The sequence below is a fragment of the Podarcis filfolensis genome, assembly GCF_964270895.1.
Source record: "Podarcis filfolensis genome assembly, chromosome: 7".
Classification (NCBI taxonomy): Eukaryota; Metazoa; Chordata; class Lepidosauria; order Squamata; family Lacertidae; genus Podarcis; species Podarcis filfolensis.
The window spans coordinates 20452107-20470414 of NC_139603.1; the positions used below are offsets into that span (position 1 = coordinate 20452107).

The 18308-nt window shown below is 42.8% G+C and overlaps 1 long non-coding RNA gene across 4 annotated transcripts in view; it reads left to right on the plus strand.

The window, feature by feature from the left end:
* LOC310767219 overlaps nt 1-17289 on the plus strand; it is a 168244-nt gene extending 150955 nt beyond the window's left edge. For 2 of the 4 annotated variants that reach the window (XR_014550759.1, XR_014550761.1), the window contains 2 exons: nt 5609-5866; nt 10664-10974. This is a non-coding gene — a long non-coding RNA (uncharacterized lncRNA). Of the gene's footprint in view, nt 1-5608; nt 5867-7383; nt 7587-10663; nt 10975-17172 lie in introns of those variants that run through there. The other 2 variants (XR_014550758.1, XR_014550760.1) reach the window with 2 other exon arrangements.
* The last annotated feature ends 1019 nt before the right edge of the window (nt 17290-18308 follow it).

Consider the following 18308-nt stretch of genomic DNA (forward strand, 5'->3'; position numbering starts at 1 on the left):
GGAGAAAGCAGGTCTCTCTCAACAAACAACCATGTGGAATTTTGGGTGGATAGCTTGTCTAGCCAAGTGCACATATGCATACACAACTGACCTGTGCAATCTTTCCACCCGAAAAAAGAAGGGAAAGATTACACTTACTGAGCAAATGCCCACAGGGAAGAAAGCACACATCACATGTGACATTTTATGTACAGTGAAGGCAGACCGACTTTCTCACCACATCAATGTGATCCCCTCCAATCTATCCTACATGTGTGTGCCACCTTGTCCCCGCGATATATGAGGCCAGGGCTGCACAATGTCAGCACACCGTGCGTACACAGCCCGCAGCATGCACACACGACATCCAGCAGTGTGCTTGTGCAGTGCGCACACGCACCACAACATGCTGACAACACTCGCACAGTGTGTGTGACCACATTGCCAGGACTGGGAAGTTTCAGTATAGTTATTGCACTTTTCAAAATATATGTCCTCAAATGAGGTGTAATGATTAAGTACTTTATTATTAAATATTTCTAGAGTGACTTTCAGGGTAAAGCCCTCCCATGGATTGCTGACGTTTTGTTTGGAAATCAGCTCATAATGAAAATCTTTTGAAGTATGTTAAGTGACTGATTATCCCAATCCATCAACCTCTTTGTTCTCCCAAAGTTACGTATTGAACTTCTATAGACCTCTGGTGCATCATTTCCATGCTGTTGGTCAGCTAGCATTGGCCTTGTGAACCAATAGTTATTGTAATTCTTTCCTAAGTGCATTTTGCATTTATTTATGCATAAAAATATATTATCATGTTGTTTTTAAGGAATAAACAATACTGTTCCTTGATTATGTTCCCCTCCTTGCATTTTAGTTATTTTTGGATAACATACTTATTCTCCCCACAGAGCTACAATTCTTAGAATGGTTTTAAAATTGGTCCTCTTCCCAATTTTGCCACTTTTCTGTGTGGTATTTATAACATATCAAGTGATCCCATTCAAATGTGCATATTTGCCATCATCCCTTGTTTGTGATAGATGAAATATGTTAGCAAGGTGCCATCAAACCTAGATTTACAGGTATAGCTGTTGGATCACACAACAACAGATTTGCTCCCACATTTCAACATGAGCAGAATTTGCTGAACGGGCCCCAAAAGTACTCTACATACATTCCACATCCTTCTCCCCTGGTGCTGACAGTGGATCTTCTTTCTGGTGTTGCAAACAAAGATGGATTCCTGTATCTAAGGCATTGGGAGCCACACAGAGCAAAGGTTCCATTTCTATAAGGATGGGGTTAAAATTACTTACAGCACGGAAGAGTCTCTGAGGAACTCCAGAGAAGCCAAGAATGTCTCCCCAAATGCCTCTTGTAAGCATCTTAGTATAGGTCAGGTTCACCAACCACACTGTGGGGTTTGCCGGCAGGCCTGAGCAGAAACTGAGCCAACTCTCCCTAGAGCCAGATGGTGAACATCATGGTAAATCGTAAGTGTCACAGTTTTGTCACCAAATTAATCAACACTATCACTGGGATGTTTGCGCTAGCTCTTTCACTCCTGGTGGTTGAACTAGGCTTGTCCTACATCAGAAAAATTTGTGACATGTCCTGGTTTTGGGGTGTAAAAATGGCATCGGAGGAATTTTGACGAATCGGCAAAGTCAGGGACAATGTGGATGTGTGGCAACATGATGGAAAACACACTGGAAACAGCTCCAAAAAGCTTAAAATCACTATTTTGGGGAAAGGTTTTTTGGGGAACCTCAACAGTTTGGGTTTGTTCCCCCAAAAAATCTCAATTTTGGTTGTTTCCTTAAAAAAAGGCTCAACAATTTTGCGAGTGTCAGGAATTATACTTTTTGAAATAAGGCAACCCTAGCTGAACTTACCTTATGCTGAAGGAGAAGAATGAGTGTATGAACATCTCAGCAAGAATTTGAGGCAGGAGAAACTCGAGAGTAAGAAGAGAGAGACTACCTTGGGATATTCAGCCCAAAGTGTAGCCTTACAGCTAACCTGTGGTCTTTTAAAGCAGTGTGTGTGTGTGTGCTTAATGCCCCCCTTGGTTTTAATGAATGTGTGGGGTTATTGTTTGTTTTTTAAGGATGCTTTGAGTTGCGTGCAGCAAGAAAAAGCATCTAATAAATTCAATTAATACTACTAATAAAATAACACACATTGATAAACATACATGGCTTGGAATGGCGGTGGAGAGAATTCTGTCACTGAAGCAATTCTGAATCTCTCCTGAGTGTAACAGAATTTTGCCGCGTATTATAATACATCTTGATTCACATAATTAATAGTGTAACTGATCAGCATTTGCGAGGTGCTCCTGGTTTATGTGAGCAAAATAAGCAGTAATGCTTCCTCATAATTAACAGCGCGATGGTAACAGAAGCTCCATTTATAACTATTTTCTGGTAATAACATTTTACAAGTGCATATTGTTTCATTATGCAGCATAATAATTGCCTTTACGTACTTAATCAGTTCATTAAAAATCGGGTACCGTGCGTGGATATGTAATAAAGCCACGTCTCAAAGATATTAATGTAAAGCTGCCACTTTAAACAACTTGCTTTCCCCCCTTCAACACACACTTGGTGTGAGTGCTATTATCATGAAAATATATTAGCAGTACACAACACAATTAGTAATATGGAGCTGTTCTTTTAACTATGTGTATTTTGTGTGTATGCCTGTGCTTTAGTGTCTATTCAAATCTGTTTTGATATGTCTATGCAAGAGCACACTGACTTGCTGCTTCATTATTATTTTTTTCCCAGACTCTTGTCAAGTACACTTAAATCAGCCTAATTGCTCACTGAACATCATTTTTACCCTCATTCATTTTAATGCACTTTTAATGAAGACAGACATTTTATTAAAAAGTAACTCCCTGGAATATATAATGTGACAGTGTATAGGAATTTTGTGGTATAAATGCATAAACATTTGTTAAAATTACAGGAACACTTGTGGGTTTACACGTATTAGTTTGGGTACAAAATATATGAGAAGCATATGAGAAGCATTCTAATGCTAACTACTGGTCCTGAGTTCAGAAGTCTACAAAAGTAGGTCTGATTTACCAAGGCATTGCTCCATGGGCTAGGATTGCAGGGAGAAAAAGATGTATGAACCATGTATGAAAGATGTATGAAAGAGATGTATGAAAGATGTATGAATCATGTTGTTGTTGTTGTTGGCATCTGTCTGTCTCAAGAGACAATGGAGTGTGCCTCCGGGGTGAAGTCAAACTGCTGTGTTAGCAGTATTCACTTGCCCTCCTCGAGTTGCAAGCCTGGGCAGTGTGTATGGAGGTCCTGGGCTGCCCAGGAAACAAGACCACCTGCTGTCTTGGCCTCACAGATGTGGTCCAAAGGAAAGCAATAATTTTGGCATGAGCTGGGCTGCAGGAGTTGCTGGAAGGAGGTGGATGTGGTACCAGCCAGCCATCTTAGAGACTCCACTCTGGATTTGTGTAGGGTTAACTCCTGAACCCTTTCTTCTCCTGAAGATATCCCACAAGGCAGTGAAGATTTAGGATCAGAGTTTTCCTTTTCCTGGATGGGCCACCTTCCCAGATCGACAAGCCCCATCTGCCCCTCACTTCCCTCTACCACATGTGCAGAGACCGCCTCCTTGACTGTTGGAGCCACCATTGGTCAGTCCACTGGAGCCTGTCTTTGTATGCAGGAGATAGACAAATCCCAAACTGACCAAGGATTTAAGACCCATCAGCTACCCACACCTGGTTTAGCCAACCAGTCAAAGCTGTTCCCAGAGTGTGGCACTGTCACATGCTGACAGTTCTTGAAGCCACAGATAAGAGCAGAGTACAGGATGGAGGGAAAAGGCAGACAAATTACCCTAGAAGGAGCATGGAATGATCCACACCAGAGATACTACCCTCTCCCCTAACGTCAAATACACCCCTTTTTTCAGGTTATGGGCTGTAATTTTTTCAGGCTATGTACTTTTTTCAGGCTATGACTGTAATTGCCAGTATGCTTCAGAGGGAGAAAAAATGGTGGGAAATCTCTCTCTGAACCAGGTCATCATTAGAGATCTTTGAACTGATAGTTTTAATGTACCCACAAAATATTACAGAATTCAATACGAAACTTTGTTTTTAAAATTCCAGAAACAAAATAATTCAATATGTGGTTGCTGTTGTGCATTATTATTTACATGTTTGAAGCTGCAGAATATTGTCCTAAATAATGTGGGCAGGGATTCATTGGGACTGGTGGGCTGAAAGGCAAGGAGGTCAACAGTAGGTGGAGCCAGAACCAATGACACACAGAGCCAACTAATTCTGGCTTTGTCCTCCTCCTCCTCCTCCCTGTTGAGGTCTACAGTGTCAATACTGAGGACTAAGGAGGAGGAAGGTGACAACCAGCACCAGCACCACCCACTTTGGTTAGGGCTGGCTTAGGGCAGACTGATGTTGTTTGGAGCAATGCCCCGATTTACCTATGGACCAGTCTCCTCTGCTCCTAAACTAACATAGGTTTTCTATGGTTTCTCAGATCCTCTTGAAAAATAGAGGTACTCAAGGAGCAAGAGCCCAGAGGAAAATAAAAAAGCCCTGTTGTTTAAATGAGGAATTGATGGACACTAGCCTAGACCAGATCCATATATGGCTGGGAGCAGCTTTAGGGAACCAGCTAGCAACTATATAATGTCGAATGAGCATCTGTTTGGGATGATACATAGCATATCCTGTGATCACAATGGAATTTGTATTAGACAACCCTTGAAGCCTTCTCAGAGTTGTCTGGGTAGGTTTTGCAGTTCTCTCTCATTGTGCATCCATCTGGTCTAATTAGTTCCTCATCATTCACCATTCAAATCAGAGACCAGCTAGCTATTGTGCCTGGATCCAATCTAATTAGTGCTCATCAAGAGTTATCAAGAGTTTTTCCACATAAGCTACAGCACTAGCATACACTCTATTATTATTTTATAACCATTCATATCATGCAACGTGATCTGACAGAAATTAAGATTCTCTCAAAACATATGGCTGCTGGTGATGGCTATAGGCCACCCTGCCATGTGCCAGTCCCAAAGATATTTTGCTGTTGGTTCACATTATCAGATGAAACACTGGCAACATCATCTGCTTTATGACTTGCTCGGGATGATGTGGACTCTGCTGTATTCCACCCCCCTAGACATACATACATCCTAAGGTCTTTCACAACATGACTCTTAGTATGCCTTGAATGTCAAGCTTTGTTCTTCCCAAACTGACATCTTGTTTCTCAGCAGATTGTTCTCTATGGATATGCAGAGACATCTGCTTTCTCTTCTGTTGGCCTTGCTGAGTCAACACACTAAGCACAAATTGAGGATTCTACTCATGCAATCGAGGAATGAATTCCAGTCAGGGTGTGCCACCAGAGCCAATTTTCTGAAAAGAGTTAGTTCCTTTGAGGATCCCCTTAGATCCACTCCTAAAAAGGAACAAGAGCATTTTCAGAAGTGATTTCGATAATGTATGGGAATACAGTTCATTCATAGTTGAGAAATGGCTATCATCAAAATGCTATTTATTATTTATTTATTTATTTATTTATATCTATCTATCTATCTATCTATCCTACAGGTAGTCAATGCAGCACCTTCAAGCTGTCTTTGGAGTCCAACTCACACCAGCCCCATCCTGCAGGACAAACATCAAGAAAGCATCATATTGGCTAAACTGTTTGTATTAGGGGGTGCCCTGAATTAGAGGACCTTACGCATTATACCTTACGCTGCCCCTTATATAATGAAGCAAGAGAATGGTTTTTGACTCCTATAATGACAAGGTCCCCTGGCCAGAATCCTTCTGACATGATTATTTATCTCCTCACAGACATAGGTAAGTATGTGACCTGGTGTGTAGCACTTTTTGCAACTGCCGCCAGGAAACTTAGAAGAAATTATATAGCTGAGATAGCTGTCAACCGTAAAGGAGATGAATTTATTTGACCCTATCTGCACCAAGCTGCATCTTTATCACTAAACCTTGTATATAATTGTCTATTGTATTATTTAACATTACTTTTAATATATTAGTGGCCCCGCGGTGATTTTAGCTTATAAATTTTATTGTCTAATGTTTCAACTTGTATATTGCGGAGTTTCTATAGCTTTGTGCAGATTAGGCCATGTTTTGACAATACAAATGTTTTAAGTTTTTGTATCAAACTAGTATATATTTTATTGAATGACATTGTATACATTGCAGCAGCCTTTGGCTATAGGCAATAAACTTGACTGACTGACTGACATATTGGCCAAAGGTAAAGGTAAAGGGACCCCGACCCTTAAGTCCAGTCGTGGACGACTCTGGGGCTGCAGCGTGCATTTCACTTTAGTGGCCGAGGGAGCCGACGTTTGTCTGCAGACAGCTTCCGGGTCATGTGGCCAGCATGACTAAGTCACTTCTGGCAAACCAGAGCAGTGCACAGAAACGCCATTTACCTTCCCGCTGGAGCGGTACCTATTTATCTACTTGCACTTTGACGTGCTTTTGAACTGCTAGGTTGGCAGGAGCAGGGACTGAGCAATAGGAGCTCACCCCATCGTGGGGATTCGAACCACCAACCTTCTGATCGGCAAGCCCTAGGCTCTGTGGTTTAGATCACAGCGCCACCCGCGTCCCTTATCATATTGGCTACTTCTGCCCTAAAGCAAGGTAGATATTAAATGGAACAGGTATAGTGATGTGTGATTTCCTGTTCCTTTGAGTAGATATGATCCTAGAGTAGATATGTGTGTTTTCCTGTTCCTTTGAGTAGATATGCCAACAATGCCAACAATCCAGCAATGCAGCAATCCAGCAAACTTTAGTCAAATTAAGTCCCATCACCTTCAATAGGACTGTGTTATAAGACTGACTGGTTTTCATTTACGGGATCCCAGCTCAACTTTCGGTTTGGTCAGTACCTGCTTACCTCCAGACCACCAGTCCTGATATTGTACCTGACAGAGTGCATGATGGCTACATATCAAACATAACACACACATATGTGTCTTTTTAGTTGGCTTCCACTTTAAAACTCACATCAGTGGAAATTCATCACTTTTTGTTGTTCCTCTTAGTGTTCTTAGAGTTGTATACTGAAACTTATTAGCAGTTTTATATCTTCAGCCATATCAGCAATAAATTATATACTTTTTAAGGGGGAAATGTAAGAGGCATAGCCATAACTGTGAATTGTATGCAGCTGGGAGCATAACCTGTAGATTTACTGCTATTTTGAATTGTTCTTTTTGCTTGAAATACTGGAAATGTAAGAGAATGATAATCACACTGGGTTACTACAATCTGCTTGTCAAAGGGTCATTTTAAAATATTTTAACTTGTTGACAGCCTTCTATTTTATGTTGCAGAAGTTACCATAAACAAGTTGATTAACAGCTCTTGGCAACATAACAGATCATCTTTATCCCTCTGCTGAGAATTATGTACCAACATTAAGTCTGGAACTCCATTGGCTCAATTGGTTGTGAATTATTCCCTCTTATGAGCCAGCTAAATCTATCTTATTTTTCTCTGGCAACTTAATACAGTCAGTTAATCAACAAAGATGGAGGTAGGAGGAAAGAAAAACCCATCCCCTAAAAAAATGCAATGGGAGATGCAAAATTAAGTGAGATTAATGGCAAATGCAACAAAAACTTTTTCTTTATTCTAAGTTCTATATAGAAAGAAGCATCATTAATTTGCAATTCCGCCTCTCTCATACTACATAAGGGAGTTTTATCTTCTATCACTGAAACTGTGATTACCCCAGACTTTCAAGTATTCAAACTGAATTCATGCATCTCACACCTTCATGTCATAGTTAAGTAGCTGCCTTATACCAAAATCAGGCCTTCTACCTGAGTATTGTCTGCACTGACTTGCACCATCATTTGACATCTAGATTCCCATCATTACATTTGTTGCCCTTCCAGACATTGGGGCAAGTTAAACTGAAGCTGGTCTAGTTGTGGCTTGCAGCATGGTTGCCCTGATGATGGAGACACACTAAACCCAAATGCTGCTATCCCAGCATAGGTCCAGGAGAGACTGAGAGATTTATACTTCTATAGACAACTCCTTCTCTTCATAGTCATTAGCTGGGTTACAAGGTATGCCTAGCCCCTTTCTGGCTTCTCCCTCATCCTCAGTAAGCAACTAATGTGGAGGTGTCCAATCAACTAGAAGTGTACTCCCCTGTTGGCTCTGGATTTCCCAACAAGTCCACTACAACCCCTTCAGAGATGGTTGGGAAGATGTCTTTGAAACTGGGTATCACATCATCCTCTTCAGAATCCCTCACTGTGATGGGATCTCTCACAGAGTCCCATTGTCTTCTCCTCAGACCTATACAGGGCAACTCATACCAGCTACTTTTCATTGCCAGCCAGCTCAAGGGGTTGTGGGAATGGAGCTACCCTTAGGCCATGATAGATATGTCCTATCTAAGGCTGTGATGGAGCAGGCAGCTGAAGAAAGAAGTTGAAGAAAGAAAGTTGAAGAAAGTAACTGGTCAAGTTATCGCATGACACACTACTGGGAGCCAGGGTGGAGTCACCAGCTAATATAGAAACAGGAGGTTCTCCCAGCTCTTAGGTTTGGAGGACACTTGTACTGGGAAGTGAAGTTAATAATGATTGTGTTGATTTTCACTGCAGATTTTTGATCAGTTTTTTGGGGGGGAAACACATTTTGGCCCTTAAGCACAACTGTTGCCTCGTGTGGGAGTGATGTGAAAAAGAAAGGGAGTTGAGGAAAAAGCTAGGAGATTTGACTATGGAAACATTGTACTTAAATGATCATGCTGAAGAGAAAAGCACATTAATGTGACATTAGATTTCAAGCAATGCCTCCTCTTTCCAGTATCTCAAAAGGTCTGTCCTTTGTACCATCTAATTACAGAGATATGTATCTACATAATGACAGCCCATTATGAAGTTCCTGCTCAATTAAGATTTGGGTCTAGCTATTCTGTCATAGGTGTAATGTGGTTTCCAGTTCTCTATGGGTCCATCACAGAATGCCCTACTAATTTTAGCATAGCAAGCTCGCATGAAAAGAGTTGATGGTTACTAGTAATTACAGCAAGGCATGGGGGGTACCAACATTTCTTCCATAAGAACTGGGGCTTGGTGATGAATTTTATCCTGTAGGATGCATGTGGCACATCTTATTCATCTTGATGCTGAAGTGACTCAACCGGTGGGGCAGAGTTGCAATGCTAGCAACACGGGGCTCCTGCTATGTGCCTCCTAAGCATCGATCTTCCTTTCTTCCCTCTCTCCTGGTAAGAAGCAGTGATTCCATGCATTGTTGCCACACCCCACTGGACAAACATCTTCTGCCTAAATATCTGCTTTCTGGTTTCGATGTTCGAATGCTATACCTGATGTATGAAAGCCAAGTATGGAGGTCCTGTTTTTTCCCCTGTGAGTTTTTTTCAAGGGGGCTGGGAATTATAGCTCTATGAAGGATTTCCTAACAACTCTCAGCACTTTTAATGTTCTACAGTTCCCAGGATTCTTTGGGACAATCCTGTAAAAGTGGCATAAGGTAAAGGTAAAGGGACCCCTGACCATTAGGTCCAGTCGTGACTGACTCTGGGGTTGCGGCGCTCATCTCACTTTACTGGCCAAGGGAGCCGGCATGCAGCTTCTGGGTCATGTGGCCAGCATGACTAAGCCGCTTCTGGTGAACCAGAGCAGTGCACGGAAACGCCTTTTACCTTCCCACCAGAGTGGTACCTATTTATCTACTTGCACTTTGATGTGCTTTCGAACTGCTAGGTTGGCAGGAGCAGGGACCGAGCAACGGGAGCTCACCATGTCACGGGGATTCAAACTGCCGACCCTCTGATCAGCAAGTCCTAGGCTCCGTCGTTTAACCCACAGCGCCACCCACAACCCAGTGTTAAAGTGGCATAAGAGTGCTTTAAATGTATTGTGTCAAAAAACCAGTGCAGAGGAGATCTTTAACTTCAAGTTGGAAATGTCCATTCTTGTGCTTAAGCAACAACCCTTCAAGCAGATAGCCATTATCATTAGCATATTGAGGCAGTTACTTCTGGATTACTTCCACATACAGTGGTACCTCGGGTTATAGACGCTTCAGGTTACAGATGCTTCAGGTTACAGCCTCCGCTAACCCAGAAATAGTACCTCGGGTTAAGAACTTTGCTTCAGGATGAGAACAGAAATCGTGCGGCTGCGGTGCGGTGGCAGCGGGAGGCCCCATTAGCTAAAGTGGTACCTCAGGTTAAGAGGTTAAGAGGTTAAGAAGTTTCAGGTTAAGAATGGACCTTCAGAATGAATTACGTTCTCAACCCGAGGTAGCACTGTATCTTTTTGCAGTTAATCGTCAACAAACTTTTAAGCTTGCCATTTTACCCTGACAAACCCATGAAATCAGTTGTCTGCCCAATTTCCTCGGAAAGGTGGTTTTATCTGTACAAAATGATTCAAAGGCGTATGTTGGGGGGTGCGGAGGAGAGGGGCACTGAAACACAATTTTCCCGTTTGCACATAAATAAGTCCTAACAAATCAATTTGGGTGACAAAATATACATTACAGCAACGCATCCTGTGGTTCATAGGACATTGTATGGAGGTTTGTAACCCGAATATTTTGCTTTCATCACATTTTTAACAGACTGCGAAAGGTCATATTTGCCTATTGATGTATCCTGTCACATGGGAAGAAAATGGTTACTGTCAACATCCCCAGAAGTGTGACTTGAAAGTTATGCATATCCAGTAAGTACATTAAATAACTGCCAGCTATACTGCAGTGAGATGGAGAAAGAATTTCCTCCTCATTCCCAATTTCAGCTGTCGTAAAAGAAACAAATTAGTGGATATAAAACCTTGAGGAAAGAAGAATAAAGAATATAGGATATGGACAGCCACACACTTTCTCAGAGAATTGAAGCAGATGAATAATAATAAAAAATAATGCCCAAATGCCCATGTTTGTTTTATGAGTAAACAACCCTCGCTCCCCGATCCACTCCTACTGGAATGTTTCTGATTCTCGGCAAGGGTAAACCTTTTAGTATAAATAATAAGCAGTTCAGTGCCACATAAAGTGGTAGCACTGGCACCATGGCAGTAGAGGGGAATCCTCCTCAGCAACATAAGCTCAGATATTCTAATAAGGTTGGGAGATGACACTGGAAATGGTTTAGCGAAATATGACCTTGGATCCCCAAAGGGCCCTAATGGAATAATCAGGGTACTTTTTGAATTAATTCAATAATATCCAGTTGGATAATATCAAACTTATTTGTTGGGGTTTTTAGGGAGTTGAGGGAGGATTTTAATTTTACCTAATGTCGAAAGACTATGACCAAATAATGATGGGTTTTGGATGAGGACTATACCTAGGACGCGGGTGGCACTGTGGTCTAAACCACTGAGCTTCTTGGGCTTGCCAGTCAGAAGGCTGGTGGTTCAAATCCCTGTGACGGAGTGAGCTCCCATTGCTCTTTCCCAGCTTCTGCCAATGTAGCAGTTCGAAAGCACACCAGTGCAAGCAGATAAATAGGTACTGCTGTGGCAGGGAGGTAAACGGCATTTCCATGCACTCTGGTTTCTGTCACAGTGTTCTGTTGTGCCAGAAGCAGCTTAGCCCTGCTGGCCACATGACCTGGAAAGCGCCACTACCCCATAGTTGCCTTTGACTGGACTTAACCATCCAGGGATCCTTTACCTTTTATTCCTAGGAAAACTTGGTGCTCTAGGTTTAGACATTCATAATAACAAAAGAACCTAAGCCTTCTGGGTCAGGCCATCTAGTCCCATGGGCAGCCTCCAAGCAGGTCCTAAGATCAGCATCACTCTTCCCTCCTATGATGTCCAGCCAATGGTCTTCAGAGGCATAATGCCTCCAAAAGTGGAAAAATAGCCCTTCATAGCAGTGCATCATTGATAGTCACCTTTCCCTGCCTGGTTCACCACTAACCATTGCAATTCTAGGTTTCCTAAAAGCTCTTCTTTCCCTTTACACCCTAAATGCAGCTACTAGATGCCTGGAAAAATGTGTGTCCTGGACCTCTCTTTGTTTTCTTGCAGTCAGGCAGTCATCATTTAAATTTCTCACAGTACCCTTGAATGAGGATGTCAGGGGGCAGTCTGAGAAATATAGATGACAGCTGCTCCCTGAAAATTGGAGCTCACCTTGAGGTTGGACATTTTGCTCTTTTTGAATTCTCCTATTGTGTAAATACAGGGGCGCAGGTGGCGCTGTGGGTTAAACCACAGAGCCTAGGACTTGCCAATCAGAAGGTCGGAGGTTCAAATCCCTGTGAAGGAGTGAGTTCTCGTTGCTCGGTCCCTGCTCCTGCCAACCTAGCAGTTTAAAAGCATGTCAAAGTGCTAGTAGATAAATAGGTACCGCTTCAGCGGGAAGGTAAACAGCGTTTCCGTGCACTGCTCTGGTTCTCCAGAAGCAGCTTAGTCATGCTGGCCACATGACCTGGAAGCTGTACGCCGGCTCCCTCGGCCAATAAAGCGAGATGAGTGCCGCAACCCCAGAGTCAGTCACGACTGGACCTAATGGCCAGGGGCCCTTTACCTTTACTATTGTGTAAATATGTGCATGCTTGCAGATTACTGTAGGTCTGAGAAGGGCCAGCCCAAGACATTTTGGCACCTGAGGTGAACCACAAAATGCTGGTCCCCCATTAAAGATCTACATCAGGAATACAAGCAGGGAATAAAGATATTCATCAGGAACAAGGGGGCCAGGGGCAAACTTTGGTAATCTTTCATAATATGGTGCCCTGTGGAAGCCAAAAATTTGGTGCCCCCCAAATAGATCTCAATTATGGATCTTCTCAATTTTGTGCCCCCTTGGCTGGATGCTCTGTGCAGGAAAACTGCCTGAACCTCCCCAAATCTGGCACCCAGGGAGTAAGTTAAAATCTACATCAGGAACAGGAGGTGGGTGGGAATCAAAACAACCCTACCTGATTGTTTATCTGGTTATATCAAAGACCATAATAGAAGTGAGGGTTGGTGCAGTGCCTCCTATTTGCTGAGAGGCAGTACACTGGGGTGGTGGCATTGGGTGGGGGTCTGCCAAGGAGACACCAGATCTAATGGGCGCTGCAGCCACTGCTGCTACCATGGAAGCAACAGTGGGAGATGCTTTCTTTGGAGGCCAAATCTGCCACCACTGTGGATCTGCCACCTGAGGCAGTCACCTCACCTTGCCTCGTGGGTGAGCTGGCCCCTAGGCCTGAGAGATTGCAAGGCAAGTAATTAGATAATCAGATAAGTCACACTCATGAGCTGCTGTTTAGATGCTGATGAATCAGAGACTTTTGAATTCCAGATGGCTGGAAGGCTCTTATCCACATGGTCAAATGAGTATCAGAACTAGACCTATATCTCTTAAGAGCGTAGCATGAGAAATAATCCTGGACTTGAATAGAGAAATACTTGGTTAAAGTGCATTTGATGAGGAAGCAATCCTCCAGTATATACATGGACAGGTGAAAACAGCTGGCTGGATCTTCTCTCACCCTACATGGTTTTCTCTGCAAAATATTGTGATTGTTTAACCATTTGTTAATTGGTGAATAGATGGTTTAAAGAACCATTGAGGGTTTTGTTTTTTCGTTTTCCAAAAAGATACATATAAGCAATTGTTGTAGTACCATTAGAGGCACGTCTGTAACATTATACTCTACTTACAAGCTCAGTGCATTAGTTCATATTTTTGTGGTGTTGTATAGTATGGGTAGAATGATACAACTTTCATAACATATATCAGCTTAATTAATCTCTAACATTTGGTGGGAGAAATAAAAAGCTCCCATGTCATCAATTGAGTTCAGAGACACTCAGGGCCAGGGCACATAATCAGCAGCCTGGGAGCTATTTGGTTTCAAGATTGCTTCAGCCAAATGAAAGTCATTGCTCTCTATCTATCATGTTGTATTTAAAGAGCAAGTTGCTGAAAATACAATATTGGTGGCATTTGCCTGCGGCTACCGACGTAGCAATCACTTGAGAAATTCCTATGGATCTAGACCCGCTGAGCCAAACACATCCCACCAGTCATGCAGGACAGCTCTACCCCTGTCCTTTTTGAGGGGTGAGGGGTACTGTGGTTTGTTTGTTTGTTGCTGCCCAACCTTATAAAGAGAGTGGGGTGGTTTGAGCATGTGGAAGGCCAGAAATTGTGGTTTGTGGGCTGCACTTGCCTTGGTGGATTCTATACTGTAGGCTGATCGACACCATAACTTTAAGTTACATGGCTTCCCCGAAGAATATTGGGAACTGCAGTTTGTTGAGCGTGCTGGGTATTGTAGTTCTCAGGATTCTTTGCGGGAAGCCACGCACTTCAAATGTGCTTTCAATGTACAGTGGGGGTGTGACCTGTGTTGTAAACAGACTCGAGGCAACTGCACTTTTCTCCTCTATTCCAGGATGGTAAGCAGGCATTGTGATTCCAAGCAAATGAGTTTCTTTGGAAAGGGTCCCTGCCCTTTAGATTCTCGCAAATATATTAGTTGGAGGGAAATGATGGCAAATTGATAAGGTTTTGACTGCTCCCAAACAGAATGGAACTGAGCAAAGGTTAGAGACAATAATGATTACAGGAAGGAAGGGCCCTGACAGAGTACAACGTGAAATGTCACACAACATTTCGTGAAATCTTCATTTTAAAGTCTGTGTGGTTATTTACCCCCCGTCTTTTTAAAATACGGGCTTAACTATGTGTAATAAGCCATACAAAAGTGAACAGATTAAGTTTAACGAAAGCTGGCAGCGTATACTTATGGCCAAGCAGATAAGATGGGGGGGGTATTTACTTTGGGCCTGTGTGCAATAATCATAGAAATGTGAATGAAATCAAAACACTCACATTTGTTTACTAATGTTGAGGCGCTGTAGCCTAAGAAATGTCTGGCTGGATCAGGCCACTGGGCTGGAAAACGTACAGAAAATGGCAATTAACACGATCAAGGGGTCGGAACACCTTTTCTTGCACAGGAAGGCGCAAACATTTGAGGTTTTCATAGAATCACAGAATTGCAGAGTTGGAAGGGACCTTCACGGTCATCTAGACCAACCCCTGCTATGTAGGAATCTCAACTAAATCATCCATGGCCGTCCAACCTCTCCTTAAAAAAATTCCATATCTTCTCTCAGTCTCCTATTTTCTAGGCTAAACATACCCAGCTCCCTCAACCTTTGTAAATTCCCATTCTTTGCAACCTTGAGAAAATGAAAAATAATAATAATGAGGAAGTAGTTGTTGTTTTTATCAGTAACAATGTGTTCCTCAAAGTAGTTGTATGGAATCGACTTATCGCTTGCTACCTAAGGCCCTATCATCACTATATGTTTAAAACAATGCCATACCACGTTAAACAGTCATAGCTCCCTCTAAATATTTATGGAAACTGTAGTCTATTAATTATATTAATAATAATAATAATAATAATAATAATAATAATAATAATAATAATAAAAATTTTTATTTATACCCTGCCCTCCCCGGCTAGAGCCGGGCTCAGGGCAGCTAAGACCAGTAAAATTACAGTATAAACATAATGTGTGTGTGGGGGGGGGAACCAATTTAAAATACAGGTTAAAATGCAATTTAAAATGCAGCCTCATTTTAAAAATAGCCCATAAATCAAAACCATAAGGGGAGGGGAACATAAGGGTCAGACTGAGTCCAAACCAAAGGCCAGGCGAACAGCTCTGTCTGCAGGCCCTGTGGAAAGATGTCAAGTCCTGCAGGGCCCTAGTCTCTTGTCACAGTGTTCCACCAAGGCGGGGCCAGCACTGAAAAGGCACTGGCCCAAGTTGAGACCAATCTAACCACTTTGCGATTTGGGACCTCCAAAATGTTGTCATTTGTGGACCTTAAGGTCCTCCGTGGGGCATACCAGGAGAGGCGGTCCCGTAGATACGTGGGTCCTAGGCCGCATAAGAGTTGAAAGTTGTTAGGAGTCCCCAATACCCTCACAGAGCTGCAATTCCCAAAGTACTTTAAGAGTGTGACCAGAAAAGGAATATAGGATGTGGGGTTTTAAAAGGAGGGGGACTTCAAAAGCTGACATAGAGGTCTGCATGGTGATTTCTTTAAGGTGCATGTACAGAGTTGAGCTGAGTGAGAGTCCTGAACATTGCGTGAAAAGAATAAAGGACTCAACAACCCTCTTCTGTTGTTGTTGTTTAGCCGTTTAGTCATGTCCGACTCTTTGTGACCCCATGGACCAGAGCACACCAGGCACTTCTGTCTTCCACTGCCTCCCACAGTTTGGTCAAACTCATGCGGGTAGCTTCGAGAACACTATCCAACCATCTCGTCCTCTGTCGTCCCCTTCTCCTTGTGCCCTCCATCTTTCCCAACATCAGGGTCTTTTCCAGGGAGTCTTCTCTTCTCATGAGGTGGCCAATGTATTGGAGCCTCAGCTTCAGGATCTGTCCTTCCAGTGAGCACTCAGGGCTGATTTCCTTAAGAATGGATAGGTTTGATCTTCTTGCAGTCCATGGGACTCTCAAGAGTCTCCTCCAGCACCATAATTCAAAAGCATTCTTTGGCGATCAGCCTTCTTTATGGTCCAGGGCCATTAAGAAACAATAAAGGGCCACTGAGAGCCATTGGCAATGCAAGGGAACTGTCCTTCCCCACCCACCCACTTGCCCTGAGGTGTGGTCTGAGTATTTGGTTTGAGCGCAAAGAAACACCATTTACCTTCCTGCCACAATGATACCTATTTGTCTACTTGCACTGGCATGCTTTCAAACTTCTAGGTAGGCAGAAGCTGGGGCAGAGCAATGTGAGCACTCAGGGCTGATTTCCTTCAGAATGTATAGGTTTGATCTTCTTGCAGTCCATCGGACTCTCAAGAGTCTCCTCCAGCACCATAATTCGAAAGCATCAATTCTTCGACGATCAGCCTTCTTTATGGTCCAGCTCTCACTTCCATACATCACTACTGGGAAAGCCATAGCTTTAACTATACGGACCTTTGTTGGCAAGGTGATGTCTCTGCTTTTTAAGATGCTCTCTTCTACCAAGTTCTACTTCTACCCTCTTCTACCAAGTTCCAAAGCCCTGATTCCTGGAGGATTCTTCCAATCCAAGAGTCAGCCATGTAATCTCCCTTCCCCATCTGAATGTTACTTCTATAGAAAGAGAAGAAGCATTGCCTCCTCTACTGAAATCTGTAAAACTGTCCCTGGCAGCAAACCTACGCGTAGCATTTTCAGAGAAAGGAGCAAAAGGCAGAATAAATCAGCAAAGGCAAGACAAGTTGATTACAGCTAATGAAATGCACTAGCATGGTGTTTTGTGGTGAGCGTGTTCATTTCATTTTGGAAGAGTGATGATCAGGTACAGTTGGAAAATTATTAGTCTGCAACAGCACTACTGTTGCTGTTAAAACTAGGCTGTGCTTCTGTCTCATATACAAAACCAATGGGAAAGTGCATGTGTGCCCAGTGTGTGCACAATGGATTTCTAAGAGCTTTATTTTATTTTATTTCTATGGGAGAGATACTGTTCCAACTCAGTATCACATTCTGTTATGAAGCAGAATGGAGATTGTCAGACTCAGTTTGCATGTAGAGTGATGTGAAACCATCTCTCTATCTCTCTCATACCCTCCAACATTTCTCTGATGAAAATAGGGACATCCCATTCCATAATGATAATTTTACTATTCATACCCCACACATCTTACTGGGTTGCCACAGCCACTCTGGGCAGCTTCCAACATATATAAAAACATAACAAAACATTAAACATAAAAACTTCCCTATGCAGGATTGCCATCAGATGGCTTAGGGATTGGAGAACTCCATACCCTCCAACCTTTTCCCAATGAGAATAGGGTCATTCTAAGGGAAAGTGGGACATTTTGGGCTCAGATCAGAAACTGGGATGGCTTCTCTAAATCAGGGACGTCCCTGGAAATCAGGGATGTCCCTGGAAAACAGGGACGCTTGGAGGGTCTGCAAAGGAAAAGGAAGCCCAACTAAGGCAGTAATTGTCATTGATAAGGGTAGATAGGAAACCCTAAGATCTGGGACTGAGAGGGAGTGAATTTTGCCATTCTATGGTACAAGGCCCATCAATTTCTTAGTTCTGAAAGGCATTTGGTATACATATGAAGGAGGACCCAATAGGGTCTGACAGTGGACTGACAGCAGGAAGATGGGACCATAATAATCAAAGGATATGAGATCCCAGAGTCAACGGAAAGCAGTGCTGTTGATGAGATGCCCCAGAACATAATGACTTAGAACTCTGCTCTTCAGAGTGTGCA